Source organism: Taudactylus pleione, unplaced genomic scaffold, assembly GCF_031769625.1.
Source record: "Taudactylus pleione unplaced genomic scaffold, aTauple2 ptg000156l, whole genome shotgun sequence".
Taxonomy (NCBI): Eukaryota; Metazoa; Chordata; class Amphibia; order Anura; family Myobatrachidae; genus Taudactylus; species Taudactylus pleione.
This window is the reverse complement of record NW_028284558.1, coordinates 9,810,523-9,830,522: the sequence shown is the minus strand read 5'-3', so window position 1 is coordinate 9,830,522 and position 20,000 is coordinate 9,810,523. Positions and strand designations below refer to the sequence as shown.

The window sequence follows — 20,000 nt, the reverse complement described above, 5'->3', positions numbered from 1 at the left end:
AGCAAAGTTGTTTTGTTTCTCCAAATAGTTTTGTTTTCCAAAGAAATTCTAACATTTGAATAAATATATACTTGTTAGTACATGAATATCACAAGATAGTTTCTTTAGTGAACAAAATGGTATCCTGTCTTTAACATTTCCCTCCTTTTTATTCAAATCTGAGATGCTTATTTCATCTTACCTATCTCATTGTTCACTCCCTATGTATTGGCCCCTACTTCACACATCTGTCTACCTAACATGTAGGATGCATGGAGTACCCTTTTATAGTGGTACCCATTCAAGACCACATAGGAAGTGTGTCCCTCATTCCCTATGGTCCTGTGTCTTTGTCTTGTCCAATAGTCAGGTACAGCCTTTCTGTGGTAGCCATGCAGAGTTCAAATATGTCCTTTTCAAGTAGAGCTGCTCTCTTTTTGCAGATTATGCAAATCTGTGCAGTATCATCATAACGGAGCACCATTGTAGCTGATGTTGTGGTATGGTTCCTGGAACAACGTTCAAGTGTAAGTATTTTCCCTTTTAGCCATAGAACAATTCTAATGACAAGATAAATGACTGCAAGCAATGCCAATCCTTTGGCTTGTAAAATGAGTATACCTAAAAACCATCCCCCTATCCCCTTAAACCAGTTTGCCGGGTCCAAACATGAAAACCATCCATTACCATCAATATCATACTCTGGATCATTATGCGCTTTCCTAAATTGGTCTTTCAATTCTTTGATTTTCTCCATATGTGTATGTATCCGGTCAGAAAAGTTATCAGCTATATAATTACAGCAAGCTGGTGCCACTATTTGACACATACCTCCATGTGCATCCGTGAGATAGTCAAGGAGAAACCTAAACTGCCCCAAAACCTTCACCTGGAATTGCAACTTATTAGTGACTATTTCAAGCACATAAAATATTTAATCTGTAACATCATCGAATAGTCTGGCTAAAGCTTCTATATTGTGAGCATTCTGTACACTGTCCCAATATTGATAAAGCTAAACCCATTTTCTTATACCATGGTATATATACTAGATCATGGGCATGAGTTTTACTTTTTACAAGATCTTTCCTTACTCGATGATTGGTTGGGCTATTTGTTATGTCAATGGTTTTTGTTATCCATGAGGCTGGACTTAGTCTTGCTAAGGTGCAACCGCCTGACCCTCCCCGAGGTAGAAATTTGTATGCCTTATAACTACGCACAAAATAGAGAGAAGCAAATTATGCATCCCCACAAGCCTTTGTCTGGCTTGGGGCCTAGCACCATATATCTATTCATTATTTCAGATTACTCCAACTCCCCTTGTGTGAAGATCTTGCAGTGTGAAGCATGTATCCAGGTACTCTTTTCTGCCACATTTACTGCCGTTGGAGTGGTTAGGAGAACTTGATAAGGACCCTCTTATCTGGGTTCTAGGACTTTCCTTATGCTGGGCATACACTATACAATTATCTGTCAGACATCTGTCCAATCTGGCTGGTTGGAATGAAAATCTGATAATGTATGGGAGCAAATGACAATATAGTGTATGCCCAGCATTTATCTCAACCCAATCACCTGGTTGCAGTTTGTGGGTGCTGCAATCTGAATTGGAATCTGGAATAGAAGAGAACACCTGGTGGTGAATTTTGGTTAGTTCCTAGTATATATGCATCACATATTGAGTCTAGTCACCATGCTCATACAGTTGCAGGAATTCACATCCTGTTCTAGCATGATGTGAATATCATATAAGGTATCATTCTATGTTTTCCACTAAAAATGTGTACCTTTGTCACTCTCTATTTCCTCAGGTACTCCATATATACAAGTCACTTCTGCAATTAATTTATTTTCTCCGATTATTCTTTTGTGTTTGCTGCCTTGCAAAACCACAGTCAATTTTGAAAACAGGTCCGTGCACAAAACATACTCATACCCAGAACATTTAAGTAACTAGATGAAATCAATCTTTAATCTCTGGAAAGGATAACATGTCTGTGGGGTACCTTTGTACTAGTACCTTGAGCACTTTTCCTGGGTTGTGCAACACACCGATTACACACCCTGCAACAATTGGGGGGTAGGCATGTGCAGCCTGACTAAAGCTTGGGGCTATCTAGCACTTCTTGGCTATTCTCATGATAGCATCTTCCAGACTGGTGAGTGTTTCCAAGAAGTATTTGGGCTAAGACTGGGAACAGTGCACGTGGCAGACAGAGGTGGCGCTTAACCATCCATCCATCACCCTGAAGTCAGGCACCTAGGGCCAAATGTAATAGGGTGTCAGTTTTAGTAACAGTACAAACTTTCACTTTCTCGCAGGGGGCCCCTGTATATTAAGAACCAGCACAGGGCTTTGTTGAGCTGGTCCTGGTTCTGGAAAATCAGGGGACAAAACGAGTAGAGTTCCCCTAAAAATTCCAGAACCAGCACCGAACTCTTTCTAGTGGGGGAATAATGCCACAGCCAGGGAAAACCTTTCACCGTGGAGTTGGGTACCCCCCCAATAAAGGGGTACCCCTCTCCAGGGCACCCCAGGCCTAAACTGATAGCCCGGGGCTATCCCCGGCACCCTATGGCCGTGGGTGCCGGGTTGATAGTGTTAGTGTAAAGTGTAAAAATGAATTTTCCATACTGTCTTTAGTTGTAGAACCACAAGTACCAGCAAGCCTCCCCTGCATGCTGGTATTTGGAGAACCACAAATACCAGCATGCGGGGCATTACGGGGCCCGCTGGCACTTCTTAATATACAGGGGCCCCCTACGCATTTTGGCCCCTGTATTTTTAGAACCAGAACAGGCTTTATAAAGCTCGGGGCTGGTTATGCTTTTGGGGAGGGGGTGCACGTCATTTTTTTTTTATTTAAAAACATTTTACATAAGTACACACAGAAACATGTACATATCTCATGGATATGTGCATGTTTCTGTGTTAATCTGACCTGCTCAGGATGTACTCGCTAGCCTGAAGCAGGTCTATTATTTGGGGACTTTTGATAATCTTTTTTTTTGCGAGTCTGAAACAGACACTCTATTACATTGGGCGAGTTGATTGTTTTCAATGTGAAAACATCTGGATGTGAGTTTGAGAATGGGGAGTTTTAGTAACTCTGAAAAATGCGAGTTTTAGTGAACAGACACCCTATTACATTGGAGAGTTGTGAAAAATTGCGAGTTTAGCACCAAACTCGCAATTTACCAAAACAGACTACCTATTACATTGTGCCCCAAGTCTTTTCCAGGTTTCTACTTTCTGTGGAGCCTGGGCCTGTAACTCTTTAAGGAGGTCCAGGTCCAATGTCTCTGGTGTTATGGCCACCAGTATCAGATTATCAGGTAGGAGTTTTACTGTGGCCTGCTTGGCAGCTTAGTCTGCTAGGGCATTGCCTCTTACCTCTGGGGTATTTTCTCTGGTGGGTGCTTTGACCGTAATTACAGCTAAATTTTCAGGCAATAGAAAAGCAGCAAACAAGAAAGGTAAGTATTTGAGTAATTATCATCATAATTATCTTTTCCCCTCTTTTTGAACCTAGCAATAATAAAATAGCTGGGTTCAAACCTGTACATCCTTTAATAGTAATATTAAATTAATACTACTGTATACTTGGTGACTCTGGTATTTATAACATAAACAAACTGAGAAATAAATTTACCCAGTAAATACTTTTAAATTCTTATCTGTTTGGGCTTCACTAACTCAAACCCTAATATCTGCAGAGTATTAAATCATAGTAGACTTGTGCTTCTTAACCCTTCTCCTGCCTATATTGTACATTTGTAAAAACATTTTCTGCAGATTTTTCTGAAGCAAATAACATCTTAATTTGTAAGCGTACATCATTCAGCTGTTTCAAAAATGTAGTTAGGAAATACATTGGAATCTGAATATCATTATTATTCACAAAATCTATGTTAACTAATTACTAGTTAGCTTAGAAAACTGTTGTACAGTACATCACTGTGTGTGTTTCTTACTAACCCCTTTTTTATGGCAATCACAAATCACTACTCCCATTCTTATTTTATTTCACAATTATAGCTTATGTTTAATTCCATGTAAATGTATTTCTTCATGTTGATCATCTCCTGTTTCAGAGGCATGGGCTATACTTGCATCCTCCCTTATCTCACAACTACTGGCTCTTGGTAACTCCTATGTTTCATCAGGCAATATGACAGTCCTCAATTCCACCCCTTCACTTAGCTCCTCCTCTTCTAATGGGCACCCAAATTGTTCTTTGTCATATGCAAAATCATCTCATGGTGTGTGGAGGCAAAACTATTTTGTTAATTGAAAGTACTCTCTTTTAACATAATTCACATCTTTCTGCATCAATTTCAATTGTGATCTCTCGGCATACGCTCTGCATTTATTCTCACATATTGTCACATCATCGCATGCTCAGTGCAGAACATCGACCCACTTGCGAGCGGACAGCCGCTCGCGAGTGGGTCTGAATCAGGCCCTTTGTCTCATCACATACATACATTGGTTTCATTACACCATACAAATATCTGTTTTACTACAACACTCAGTTTCTGTGAAATTCTGCATTCAAAACATTCCATTTTAATCAGTGAAAACAAAATAGCTTAACAGAAACTCTATTGCTGTACGCATCCATAATATAAAGCAAATGGTTTAGCAATACCTATACTATGAAAATACATTATGAAAAAACGCTAGTTTATATAAAACCCAACATTCCTCTATTATGCAAAATACGGCAATACATTTTCATAAAAATACAAATTTACCAGTGCATAACTTAAGGCCCCCATACATCAGCAATTGATTGCAGCAATCGTCCAATTTGCAATCGATTGTGTATAACAATCTTTCCCTTTTTCAATCGATTGCAAATTGCACGATTGCGGTAATCAATTGCTGATGTATGGGGTCCTTTAGTTGTTACAGCTGTAGCAATTTTGTCCTAATATTTTAACATACAGTACTTCTTTTAGGTCACTGCTTCTACAAAAGGATCAGTGGTAAATTACATTGGGGTCTTAAGGAGCTGACTGGACTTGTGCCACAGGGTGGGCAGGCTTCAGACCACGGGGCACTACAATTTTTACATATAGTGTCCCCCGCTGGATTGCAGAATCCACAGTGCAAACAAGACCAATTAGGATATGTCTGTAACCTAACTCATCTTCTTTGTCTAATCCTATTTTCTAAATTCAATTGAGTCCAGTGGTCTATGAGTGTCTTATCCTGCCCTTATTCCTGTTCAAATGTAAGTATATTGAATTTCTCAATCCAATCATCCAGTGTGTTATCTAGGTTATTTTTGTTGATATAAGCTCTGCTTCTTTTCTTCACATTTATCATTTTGTGATGACGGAACCAGTCACTTTCAGGGACATCAATCCTCTGGAACATTTTTTATCATTTTGGGCCTGATTCAGAGCCGTTCGCTATTTGCGGTCGTTCGTTCAAAAACAAGGGGTGGCTATTCAAATGATCCGTTCGCAAATTGCAGTCTGTTCACACCTCTAAGTCTGAACGAGCGAGCAAAACATATGCTCGTTTATTTGTTAAAAACGCCCCCTGGCCGCTCGCACCATACGTCATGTCCGCTATTTATTAGATTAATCGAGTACATCGACCAGCGTATGAACTGCTCGCTATTCTTGTGGTTGGTTTTTGCTACCACAATTTTGCGAACAGTTCTGGCTTAAAAAAAACCCAGTGACGTGGTCAATGACGCTGCTGTTTTAAATATGCACACCCATAAAACGCCCGTTTTGACCTTTAAGCACGCCTGCGTTCTGATTTCCACTCCCCGTTTTCAAGCACCTTCCCCTGTTACCACCCACATACGCCTCATCCTGTCACTCAAATTATCAGGCATTCGCTATTTTGCGAGCACATGAATTTCGGCCGCACTGACTGGTTCGCGCATGCGTATAACGATCCGTACGCATGCGCAGATGTGCGAACATCGCTCGGAACGAGCGTACTGCCGCTAGCGAGAGGCTCTGAATGAGGGCCTTTGTCAGCTACTTTCTGCACTACCCATGGTCAAATTAGTCCCTTGTTTGACCTTTCTGTGGAATCAAGTTACCTTATGATTCCCTATAACTTCTGTGGAATCAAGTTACCTTATGATTCCTTTCTGTGGAACCAAATTACCTTATGATTCCCTATAAACCCTGATTCTAAAATACATTAATACCCCTTTTACACCAAAATCCCGGGTCCGACCCTGGAATTTGAACACTGGTCAATCCCGGGTTGAACTCGGCATCAGACCCCGTTTACACTGCAACTTTTCCCGGGTTATTCCCGGGTTTGCCCCGTTCACACTGAACCCGGGTAATCCCTGCTTTTCCCTGCTTTTCCCATTGATTTAAAATAAAAAGGCTAAATTTCATATTCCAAACATGTTTTTGGTTTATTTGGTTTTAAAGTTTTTTTTTTTTTACTTTAACCATGTGCATATATTGTGTTTTTTAATAGAACAGTTTTAACACATTCTCAGATTGTTGAAAAAGTATAAAAACAGTATAAAACATATGTCAAACATCGTATGCCCAGTATAAAAGAAAAGTGTCTTATAGATCCCTGCGGGCAAAAAAATATACTATAAAAGTTATAAAAAAATGAAAAGTGCCTTTACACAATAAACATGATAATTTTAGCCACACAACATTAAAAAAAAAACTAAAATAGAACATGTACCGGTTGGTACAACGATAAAATATTTAAAATGGCCATGTTTACGGCAATTGCCTATACACTGTATACTGTGGTGAACTCTTGGTTTGTTTGTGTTGTGTTAGGGTTAGTGCTAGGTTTGTAATAATTGGGCTCCATATTGCACTGCCCAAATCTGTGTTCTGGGTACAGAGGGGCCTGTGGTAATGGCTGTGTTTGGTTGGGATAACCACGAGCAAATGTGCGCTCTAAAAAAGACATCTGTCTCTCCTGCATATCCATTAATTGCCTCATAAATGACTGCTGCATTTCCCTTTCGGACTCTAGAAACCGATCCAATCTAGCATCCTCCTGCCTCTGAATGTCGGCATCCAATTCGCGGAGATGCTCCACGATCACAGAAGTCATCGCTCTAGCTGCTTGTTCCGACCTGTTGAGCTTCTTCTTTCTGGGTGGCACATTGTAGACTGCAAAGGGGAAAAACAAAAACAAAAATATAATATGCACTGAGCTGACGTAAAGATAGCAGTGGTGTTTCCGTACATGTGCTTGTGGCCTTCTATCTACCTGCACGCTAGCAGCACTCTGCAACAGTTACCATTTGGATTTAAGTGAATGTAGTGTGTGTGTGTGTGATGTGGGTGTTTTTCTTTTTAAAAATACTTACTATTAGCGCGTAGCGGAGGGGTCTTTTTAGGGGGCGCAGTCTCTGAGCTTGTCTCAACTACCTCATCGATGGTGGTAGTGATACTGTCAGTATTCACAGATGAATCCATCCCACTACCTTCTCCAGGCTCATCGGTCAGTAGGAGCTGTGATGTTGGTCTGCTTTGCGAGGACGGCAGGGTAACCTGTGTAGCCGGTACCTCTTGACTATCCTCCTGCTGGCTGGAGCAGGATGGCGCAATTGAGGAGGACAGTGCTATGGGGTTTGAAAGCACTGTATTTCCAAAAGTGCTCTAGCACAATTGGTAATGCACCCATTCCTTGTGGCCTGCACCACTTTTTTTGCGGTTATGATGGTGCACTTTAGTGAACTGCTTACGCAAGGCCTTCCATTTATTGACCACTTGCTGCTGCGTGCGTTTTATCCCTCGGGACTCCCGCATCTGGGCTATATTTTGGTACACTACTGCATCTTTCACTGTGCCGGTCATCTGGCGTTTAATTTCTTCCTCCGCCCTGATGAGCAGTAGCTCTCGGATATCGGCATCGGTCCAGTTCGATGCAGCACACATGCTGCTGTAGCAACAGGGTGTGGCTCAGGCTGCTGTTATGGCTGTGTATCAGCCTGCGTTTGGAGCTGCTGGTCAGGCTGTGGTGCAGTTCTGACTGTGGCAGCCTGTATATCAGCCTGCATTTGTGGAAGTTGGTCAGGCTGTGGTGCAGGCTGTGTGCAGGAGGTTAGGCAGGCAAGTAGTGGCTGCGTGTGCATCTCTCTGCAGGGCCCTGACAAATGACATCATCTGCCAGCACCCCAGAAGCTCCAATCAGCTAATAGCAGAATGTAGCCGGGTAAAATAATCCGGGTAGCACCCGTTCACACTGCCGCATGACACGGGAACAACCCTGCTCTCAACCCGAGTAAGATTCCCGGGTAAATCAACACGGGATATTTTTCTGGAAGCCGTTCACACAGAGCATCGACCCGGATTGACCCGGCAATAACCCGGGTTATTCAGTTGGTGTAAAAGGGGTAAAAATAAACTTCTCTGTCTATTTTTAGATAATATGAGAACTATTCTGCAGTGCGTGAAGACTTCTGGTATGATTTTATATGTAGGGATGTGTGAGACTGGTGCCAATTTCCCAGTTAGATCCAATGGTAGATCCAGACGTGCAGCTTGGAACGGCAGGAGCCTTTCAACAATGCCCCTCAAAAGACAGTTATGGAAATACAGGATAGTTCCAGCGCTTTCCATGATCTATCCTATGAATTTGTTTGATTGTGTTCTCAATGTATTCAGAGATATGTAGAAAACAGAATGGTAATATCATATAATACCGTCAAAAAGAGGTTTCTCTTTTAAGAAATATAAATGCACTCACCATTTACTGGTGGGTGATGGGCATTGGACTCAATTTGCACCATGGTCCTGTAGTGGTTGCAAAATGCAACGTAGATGCAGATACATTTGGGTCACTCCATAGATGGGGGAAAACACATAGACAAGCTTCCATAGTGCAAATCAGTAAATCCAATACAAGGTCTTACAGGGTTAAGTAGTTTACCCACCTTGAATGGGGTGTGATGGAAGCCTTGGACATTTATATTTTAAAACCGATGTCCATCGGTTTAATATAGAGTTTGTTGTGCTTTGTCCTGATATTCAAATCCAAAAGAATTTGCTTACAAAAATCCAGTAATCAAATAATTTATAATTTATTAGTCTATAATGGTGTTATCTAATTACACGAGGTGATAATAAAAATAATTTCCACTGTGAGTAGAGACATTGAGAAAAATTATTACAATGAAATAGCGCAATTTAGATTAAAAAAATTATATATTAATAAAATACAATAAAAAAATAAAAAAATTATTATTTTTTTAAAAACAAAATACATAGTTCAGAAATGAAAAAGTGGAGAGAACCAATGGGTGATTACGTAGCAATGCATTTCATAGAACCAACGTCTGCTTCCTCAGGCTGGGGAAGCAGATGTTGGTTCTGTGAATTGCGTTGCTAGGTAACCACCCATTCGTTATGAACTATGTATTTTGTTTTTTTAAATTAATTTAAAAAAAATATATATATTTTTTTTTATTCTATTTTATTAATATATAATTTTTTAAATCTAAATTGCACTATTTCTTTGTATTCATTTATTTCAATGTCTCTACTCACAATGAAAATTATTTTTATTATCATCTGGTGTAATTAGATAACACCATTATAGACTAATAAATTATAAATAATTTGAATAATGGATATTTGTAATTGATTCTTTTGGATTTGAATATCAACAGAAAGCTCAACAAACTCTATATTAAACTGATGGACATCGGTTTTAAAATATAAATGTCCAAGGCTTCCATAACACCCCATTCAAGGTGAGTATACTACTTAACCCTGTAGGACCTTGTATTGGGTTTACTGATTTGCACTATGGAAGCTTGTCATATGTGTTTTTCCCATCTATGGAGTGACCCAAAGGTTTCCAGATCTACGGTGCATTTTGCAACCACTGCAGGACCATGGTGAAAATTATAGCCAATGCCTATCACCCTCCGGAAAATGGTGAGTGTGTTTATATTTCTTAAAAGAGAAACCTATTTTTGACGGTATTATACGATATTGCCATTCTGTTTTTTTACATATCTCTGAATACATCGAGAACACTATCAGACAAATTAATTGGATAGATTATAGAAAGCACTGGAACCATCCTGTATTTCCATGATTTTATATGTTGCAGAGAAACTGCCTCTCCCTTATGGTCTATTCATCTACACTATGTATAGGATGTGAGTCACTGCCTAATACTTAACACGCAGTCAACCAGGGTCTCCCCTGGTGTCTTTCAGCTACCCAAAAATGATAACAACACACTTAAGCAAATCCCAACCATCCTCCCACACTCCTGAATCTATATTGTCTACATAAAGGGAAATTTCACCTCTAGGGTTCACATTTAGAACAAACCATTGCCCTTCCCCTTCTTCTGAATCTAGATCTGTTGGTAATATTAATGTGACTATACACACACAATCAGGACAGACTACTATCATTTCCTTGACTTATATTATTTAGACAAAGACATATCCTCTGTCCCAGGATGCCTTTTATGAGTCATTATAGAGCACTGCAGAAGATCTGACCAGAATCACTGGATCCCTTTACACAGGACCTTACCTGACAAGGTAGTGCCCAGCACCTGTGTCCTAGAGAGTCAGGGGCATCCCAGCAATGTGCAGTCTACACAGCCTACTGGTGTTACTGAAACTCCAAACCCATATGCAAAACTAGAAAAGTGTGAATTCAAAGTGAAGGAGTTCTCCTTTTTGGGATAGGTCATCTCTTCCCAGGGAGTCTATAGACCCAAGTAAAGTTAAAGCCATCTTGAATTGAGTCCAACCTTCTACACTAAAAGCCATCCAATGTTTTCTAGGTTTTGCAAATTATTATCCTAGATTTGTCAATTCCTTTTCCTCCATTGTTGCACTGTGGAGCTGACTAAAAAAGGGGCAGATACAGCAAACTGGTTTGCCAAGACGGTACAGGAATTTAATTCTCCTGTTCTCTAACATCCTGAACCGGATCTTCCATTTATTGTTGAGGTGGATGCTTCCGAAGTTGGTGTTGGTGCTATTTTGTCTCAAAAGGACCCCCGAGACAACAAGTTTCATCCATGTGCCTTCTTCTCACGTAAATTTGCTGCTGCCAAAAGAAATTATGATGTCGGGAATCGGGAGTTGTTGGCCATCAAATGGGCTATCGAAGACTGGAGGCACTGGTTGGAAGGAGCTTAACATCCGATCACAGTTTTGACCGACCATAAGAACCTGTCATATTGAAACTGCTAAAAGATTAAATGCTAGATAAGCATGTTGGGCTCTATTCTTTACATGTTTTAACTATATTATTTCTTTCTGGCCTGGCTCCAGGAATATCATGGCAGACGCTCTTTCACGAAGCTTCCAACCCATTCAACCTACTCCACCTTCTGAAGAAACCATCATTCCGGCTTCCCATATTAATTTCGCCTTGACTAGGATTTTAACTGATATTCTCCGTTCCTGTCAGTCTGAAGCTCGTTATGGAAAACCGCAGAGATTACTCTTTGTTCCTAAGAGATTTTGTAAAGCAATTCTTCCATTCTGCTAAAGCCGTTGGTCACCCGGGTATCTCCAAAACTGCTGAACTACACTCCCATTAAGTATGGTGGCAATCTTTATTACAGGATGTTCATGAATTTTTCATGGCCTCTGATGTTTGCCCGTAATAAATCTAATACTGCTCCTTCTGGCCTCCTTCTTCCCATCTCAATGCCGTCTAAACCCTGGACTCATATTGCAATGGATTTTATTGTGGATCTACCTTCTTCTTCTTGCTGCTCAGTCATTTGTTGACCGTTTCAGTAAAATGGCTAATTTTGCATAATAGGTCCTGCTAAGACACATGCAAGACCTTGAATACCTCTGCCAGATTGACAGGCAGAGGCATTTAAGGGGCGGGCGGGGACTGGGTTGGCCGGCGTTCTGGGAAACAGGGCGTGTCCGTCTCGTTTTCCGGGAGTGGCCAGCCCAGGGACCGCATAGACGTACGCAGTCTGCTGGGCTAGCAAGCTGGCCAGCTAGAGTAAGATGAGGCTTACTCAGCTGTCCGGCCACTCGGCACTGTCCACCATCAACCACTGATGGTCGCGATGGTGATCCCAGCCTGCGACCTCCGTCGCAGTGCTGGGATTGTAAATGCAGCAGGGGGTGTTATACACCTCCTGCTGCATTTGCATTATTGCAAGGATTGTAATTGCCAAGCTGCATGCGTGCAGCTTTGCAATTGCGATCCTTGCTGAATCAGGCCCTTAGACATGGGGTGGACGTAAGAATTGGAGCAAAAGCAGAAACATTTTGGTGTATTAAATGAAGGAAGATTAATTGCCAAAAAAAGCTCTTGCTAGCAAGATGACACCTAGGGGTAAAATTACTAAAGTGAGAGTTTTTAAAGTGGATATGTTACCCATAGCAACCAATCTGATTTTAGCTATTATCGTTTAAAAGGTGCTAGTTAAATGTTAAGTAGAATCTGATTTGTTGCTATGGGCAACATCTCCACTTCTAAAATCTCTCACTTTAGTAAATATACCCCCTAGACTCAGGCAGTGTTATATATAGCATTTTAGTTTGGGGCATTTTTGGTTTCCTAACACCCAATTTTTTTGCTGAAAAGTAGCACCACGACAATCTTAGTAGCAAAAAGCACAGTCACATTTGTTAGGCAATCCAATCAGTTTGCAATATGTTTGCTTCACACTTATCAATTATGAGATTTTAATTTTTGTTTTCTATGTGGTTAAGAAAAAAGTAAAGCATTTTTCTGAAGCTTATTTTTCACTATTCAGCTACCAAAAGGGAATTGTACGTTTACACAGAAGCAGTATTCATAAATTATAAAAATGTGCTTATCTATTATTAAATTGTGACAAAAAATTGTGGCATATGAATAATAAGGCATATAAACGTATTAATTCCTTTATTCACTATACTGAAGTATTTGATATTTTTAGGGGCCGATTCGATTAGCCCCAAGTTTTCCTATTAACCTTGCAGTTATCTTTCTGAATGCAAATACCGCAATTACAGAAAACAGCGAGCAAAAATGAGCAAAAATTGTTACCTAGAACATTGTGCGGTAACATTGAATCTTCCCCTCAGAATTGATCTGCTATCTATAATGTAAGGGATGCAGTTCATATTTTTCATTGCTGCTTATAGCTCAATTTGTGTTGGAGTAGACAACTCCAACTGACTTCACCTGTCAGAAAATTACTTTGATATTAATGTGACACAAAATAAATATTTAATTATTACTGACAAGCTGTAAATTGAAGCCTGTACTCAGGAAACAGTACAGTGTGCTGACAAGGTTTTAGAAATTTTGTGCATCATTTAAAGGGAAATAGATTTGTATGTCATTTTTCTGCAGATATTAGCAAAGGATTTTCTGCAAAGCTATTTTTCTCAATATTTATACTTAACATTATGTGTAATCTGAGGACAGTTACCCTTTGGAACTTGATTTGCGGTTAAAAGCACCAGTGAGGTGGATGTGGTATTGATGCCGCACGCAGTTGTCCGATGTCGTAAGTCTGCACGGGTCTGAGTGGCACTGTGCATGGGTTCTGATGGTTACTGCCAGGAGACGCAGAATGAATTTTGATACCAGAGCTGTGGATTTCATTATGTGTTCCTGGGAGGTAACGGGGAGGGGGGTGGGGGGTGACTAGCCAGACACAAGCGCGTCTCAGATGTGTTGCTGACAATGGCTGCCTCTAAAGTAGTAGAGGTAGCGCTGAAACAGGATGCCATGTTCAGACGGAGCTCCTGCCATAGGGCTGGGGCAAGCCATACTTACTGACTTTTGTAAACTCCTCTCTGGGTGTAAAATCCTCTCCGGGCCAAGCCCAGAGAGGAGATACTGCTGCCTGTTTCTGGGGCGGCGCTGGACTGTAGACGTCACAATGTGATTCACATCATTTAGCCCCACCCCCTCCATACGGACCTGGAAATACCCCATAAAATCTCCCCATCCTGCCCACTTTACTAGGAAGTGAGCAGGATGTGGGAGATCTGCCTGTGCTTTCTGGGGTGCGGTAGGCTACCCGAAAAATCAGGAGCCTCCCGCGTCTTCCAGGAATGTAGGCAAGTATGGTGCAAGATTCGATGCTTCGATCGATGGTGTGTCTAAAGGCTAACCAAGACGGATTAGCGGTGCTGCAAGTGGGCATCTCACTATGATCACAATTGGCTGCGTCTGTATCCACTTCTGAATCAGGCCCCTTATATCTAATTGAAACTTAAACATCTGATTGTTATGCTTGTATTCTGGAGGTCATGGGGGTAAGTAATGGGGGTAACTTCATTGACCTCTATCAGGATAGATGTAGATAGATAGATGTAGAGACCCCCAGAGAGAAAGAGACAATAGATAGATAGATAGATAGATAGATAGATAGATAGATATAGATGTAGAACCCCCAGAGAGTGAGTACTGTAGATAGATAGATTGATATAGAAACCCCCAAAAGAGTGAGACTGTAGATAGCGAGATAGATAAATGTAGAACCCCCCAGAGAGTGAGACACTGTAGATAGATGTAGAAACCCCCCAAAGAGTGAGAGACTGCATGTAGATAGATGTAGAAACCCCCAGTTAGTGAGAGACTGAAGATAGATGTAGAAACCTCCCAGAGAGTGAGACACTGTTGATATATAAATAGATGTAGAAACCCCCCAGAGAGTGAGAAAGTGTAGTTAGATAGATGTAGAGACCCCCCAGAGAGTAGGAGATTGTAGATAGATAGATAGATAGATAGATAGATAAACCCCTCAGAGAGTGAGACACTGTAAATAGATGTAGAAACCCCCCAGAGAGTGATAGACTGTAGATAGATAGATAGATAGATAGATAGATTATGTAGAAACCCCCAGAGAGTGATATATATATATATATAGATAGATGTCGAAACCCTCCAAATAGTGAAAGACTGTAGATAGATAAATAGATGTAGAAACCCCCCAGAGAGTGAGAGACTGTAGATAGATAGATGTAGAGAACCCCAGAGAGAGAGAGAGAGAGAGAGACTGTAGATAGATAGATAGATAGATAGATAGAATGATACATGTAGAACCCCAGAGAGTGAGATACTGTAGATAGTTAGATAGATAGATAGATAGATAGATACAGTAGATAGATGTAGAAACTCCCAAAAGAGTGAGAGACTGTATGTAGATAGAGAGATAGATAGATGTAGAAACCCCCCAGAGAGTGATACACTGTTGATATATAGATAGATGTAAAAAAACAGAGTGAGAGAGTGTAGTTAGATAGAAATATGTAGAACCCCCCCAGAGAGTGAGATACTATAGATAGATAGATGTAGAGACCCCCCAGAGAGTAGGAAATTGTAGATATATAGATAGATTTAGAACCCCCTCAGAGGACACTGTGGATAGATATATGTAGAAATCCCCCAGAGAGTGAAAGACTATAGATAGATAGATAGATAGATAGATAGATAGATAGATGTAGAAACCCCCCCAGAGAGTGATATATATACTGTATATAGATAGATAGATAGATAGATAGATGTAGAAACCCTCAAAAGAGTAGGAGATTGTAGATAGATAGATAGATAGATAGATAGATAGATAGATAGATAGATACTGATAGATTTAGAAACCTCTCAGAGAGCGAGACACTGTAGACAGCTAGATGTAGAAACCCCCCAGAGAGTGATAGATAGATAGATAGATAGATATAGAAACCCCCAAAAGAGTGAGAGACTGTAGATAGCGAGATAGATAAATGTAGAGAGTGAGACACTGTAGATAGATGTAGAAACCCCCCAAAGAGTGAGAGACTGCATGTATATAGATGTAGAAACCCCCAGTTAGTGAGAGACTGAAGGTAGATGTAGAAACCCCCCAGAGAGTGAGACACTGTTGATATATATATATAGATGTAGAAACCCCCCAGAGAGTGAGAGAGTATAGTTAGATATATGTAGAGAACCCCCAGAGAGTAGGAGATTGTAGATAGATAGATAAACCCCTCAGAGAGTGAGACACTGTAGATAGATGTAGAAACCCCCCAGAGAGTGATAGACTGTAGATAGATAGATGTAGAAACCCCCAGTTAGTGAGAGACTGAAGATAGATGTAGAAACCTCCCAGAGAGTGAGACACTGTTGATATATAAATAGATGTAGAAACCCCCCAGAGAGTGAGAAAGTGTAGTTAGATAGATGTAGAGACCCCCCAGAGAGTAGGAGATTGTAGATAGATAGATAGATAGATAGATAGATAGATAGATAAACCCCCCAGAGAGTGATAGACTGTAGATAGATAGATAGATAGATAGATAGATAGATAGATAGATAGATAGATGTAGAGACCCCCAGAGAGAGAAAGAGAGAGACTGTAGATAGATGATAGATAGACAGATATAGAAACCCCCAAAAGAGTGAGAGACTGTATGTAGATATAGATAGATAGATAGATAGATAGATAGATAGATAGATAGATAGATAGATAGATAGATAGATAGATAGATAGATGTAGAAACCCCCCAGAGAGTGATAGACTGTGGATAGATAGATAGATAGATAGATAGATAGATAGATAGATAGATGTAGAGACCCCCAGAGAGAGAAAGAGACTGCAGATAGATGATAAATAGATAGATAGATAGATAGATAGATGTAGAAACCCCAGAGAGTGAGACACTGTAGATAGATAGATGTATAACCCTCCAGAGAGTGATACACTGTAGATAGATAGATAGATAGATAGATAGATAGATGTAGAAACCCCCAAAAGAGTGACAGACTGCATGTAGATAGGTAGATAGATAGATGTAGAACCCCCCAGAGAGTGAGACACTGTAGATAGATAGATAGATGTAGAGACCCAGAGAGTAGGAAATTGTAGATAGATAGATAGATAGATAGATAGATAGACAGATTGATTTAGATGTGATAGAGAGTGATAGACTGTAGATTGTCACAAACTCACGGACGGATTGTGAATGCTACCCGTATTCAGGGAATTGGCTAGACCTATTCCTGAGGCACGGAGTCTAATGTGCGGCGGTTTTCACCAGGGACCCTCGCAAGAAGTTGTGGACTTGGCTGCGTCTGACACACAGGTCGCAGCCCTCAGGTTAGGTTTCCGTATACAGGTGCTGGCAACTTGGTATACAGGAGACTTGAGCATAGTTGACTAGCTGGGTCAGAACCAAACATACGAGACAGTACCAGGGAGCAGACGTAAATGGGCCACAGGGAATAGCCGAACTCAGAACAGACATCAAAATAGAACCAGGGGTCAGACAGAATCAGAGGCACGAACAAGCCAAGGTCAGAACCAATTATCAGGATATGCACAGGAACACTGGAGTATGGTAATGGAGCCTATACTCTGGCACTGGAGTGCTCCCAAGAACTTCCTTTTACAAGTCAGAGTTCAAAACTAGCCACAATCAGCACTTCCTATTAGGGTGCCTGTCCCTTTAAATCTTTAGCAGAGCGGCGTGCGCGCTCCTAAGGAGGCCGCGGCCGCCTTCACACAGCCACCAGGGGAGAAGAGGAACAGCTGGGAGCGGGTGCCGGGAATCTCCCGCCCACTTTCCCATGCCAGCCAGGACTCCAGCATAGCGGGACCAGGTAAGAGAGACCTGGATTCTGTGGTGCTGTGACATAGATAGATAGATAGATAGATAGATAGATAGATAGATAGATGTAGAAACCCCCAGAGAGTAGGAAATGATAGATAGATAGATAGATAGATAGATAGATAGATAGATAGATAGATAGATAGATAGATAGATAGATAGATAGATAGATAGATAGATAGATAGATAGATGTAGAACACCCCAGAGAGTGAGACACTGTAGATAGATGGATGTAGCAACCCCCAAAAGTGTGAGAGACTGTAGATAGTTAAATGTAGAACCCCCCAGAGAGTTAGACACTGTAGATAGATGTAGAAACCCCCCAAAGAGTGAGAGACTGTAGATAGATAGATAGATAGATAGATGTAGAAAACCCCCAGAGGGAGAGAGAGACTGTAGATAGATCACATACAAAACCAAAACTTACTCATTTCCTCTGTATGATCCCAGCTATTAATCCTCCTGAGTGGGATCTGTGGAATCCTTCTGAATTATGTCTCTCCCGCATGCTGCATGCTACCGCCTCTGAGCTGCTTGCCATACCTCAGTCAGTTCAGCTTTCAGTTTGTGGTCAGCACTGCAGGGCTGACTTCTGGCAGATAGGACAACAAAACTGGAGATGGAAGCATCTAGTGGCAGCTTGCAGTACTGCATTCAGCAGTGACAGCAGCTCTCTATTCTGAGACCAGCCAGCTCTTAAGAGCCATCCTCTGGTTGGAGTTGTACATAGAATATCTGCCGGCCAGTACTGATTAGGGGGTTTCTACTACTATTACTGTAGAGCATATTCTAAGGTCAATATTAAGCACTTCAACCCATTGGCTTATGATTCTATCACTAAAATAACCTTATTTTAATAACACACACTTAAAAAACTCCAATGATTTTATTGAAAAATTAAATCATTAAAAAAAAAATTGCTTCAGGGCCCATCTGGGGTTAGGGGCCCTGAAGCTTAAGCTTCATTAGTTTCATGGTAGATATGCCTCTGCCTGCTCCCCCTTCCCTCTCGGCGCCCCTGATCTCTATGTGTTTAATGTATGCTAAATGTAATGAACGGAGTAAGCAGTGTGGGTGAAAACCACAATTACTAATGACCATTAGGATGAGAGAAGAAAGCCGTTATTTAGCAGAATGGCATGGGACCCCAACCTTGTGCAAAATGGAAGGTGGGGGTCTACATAGATTAGAGAGATACCCATTATAGTTGCAATATTATGTGGGGTGTCATTTTTGATTGTGATGCATTTTTCTTGTTTTGTTTTTTATATACATAAATGTGTATATGTATTCTTTATCTGGAGTTAGCAGCCTGTTTCTCAATCCAAATAGACAGTATGAACAAACACATTGGATGCATGTAATGCAGTAGGGATCATCAATAAGGAGATGAAATTGTTGTCAATGGATATTTAGTTGTATGCACAGCTGTTCATATATCCACGTACAATGTCATATATTCTCTCTCTTTTTTTTTCATTTGAAATTCTGAAAATATATTCAAATCCTATTGCCAACAATGACGATTTGGAATTTTGCATTCTGAGAAATTTATACATAAAAGAATACAAAAGAAAGAGTCATATGTTTGATTTATACTGCTGGTCACATTGACTTATTTATACAGTCAATTCATATAAAGCAATTAAGGCAACAGCCAGCTGGTACAACATTAAGTGCACGTGTCCTTCTGTTAACTTCATGAACAATAAAATGTGTCTCCAAATGGCACTGTGACATGTATTCCGATATAGGAGTAATCATGGCAGAACATTTATTTTGTATCTCATCATAACCATTGACATTCAAATACAATTTCTAAAGACATATTGCTGCTGAAAAGATTTGTCTTGACATACTGTATCATATCCTACTGAAATTTATATAATAAGTGCAGAAAATAGATATTAACATGCTATCAATGTTCCACAATAGTATTTCTGAAAACCAAGACTAAGGGCCTGATTCAGAGCCGGACGCAAGTGGCTGCTCGTTCGCTCCGAGCGATGTTTGCCCAACTGCGCATGCGTACGGATCATAATACGCATGCGCGAACCAGTCATTGCGGCCGAAAATTGTTTGTTCGCTAAATTGCGAATGCCTGCTATTTTGAGTGACAGAATGAGGCGTTTGTGGGCGGTAACAGGGGAAGGTGCTTGAAAATGGGGAGTGGAGATCCGAACGCAGGCGTGCTTAAAGGTCAAAACGGGCGTTTTATTGGTGTGCATAATTAATACAGCAGCGTCATTGACCACGTCACTGGGTTATTTTATAGCCAGAACTGCTCGCAAAATTGTGGTAGGAAAAACCAACCCCAAGAATAGTGAGCAGTTCATACCCTGGTCGATGTACTCGATTAATCTAATAAATAGCGGACATGACGTAGGATGCGAGCGGCCAGGGGGCGTTTTTTTCTAAATTACGTTCTCATGTTTTGTTCGCTCGTTCAGACATAG

General features: G+C 40.7%; 1 pseudogene; it reads right to left on the bottom strand.

The window, feature by feature from the left end:
* Positions 1 to 313: 313 nt before the first annotated feature.
* LOC148521639 (uncharacterized) lies at positions 314 to 7,884 on the bottom strand (annotated as a pseudogene).
* Between the last annotated feature and the right edge of the window lie 12,116 nt (positions 7,885 to 20,000).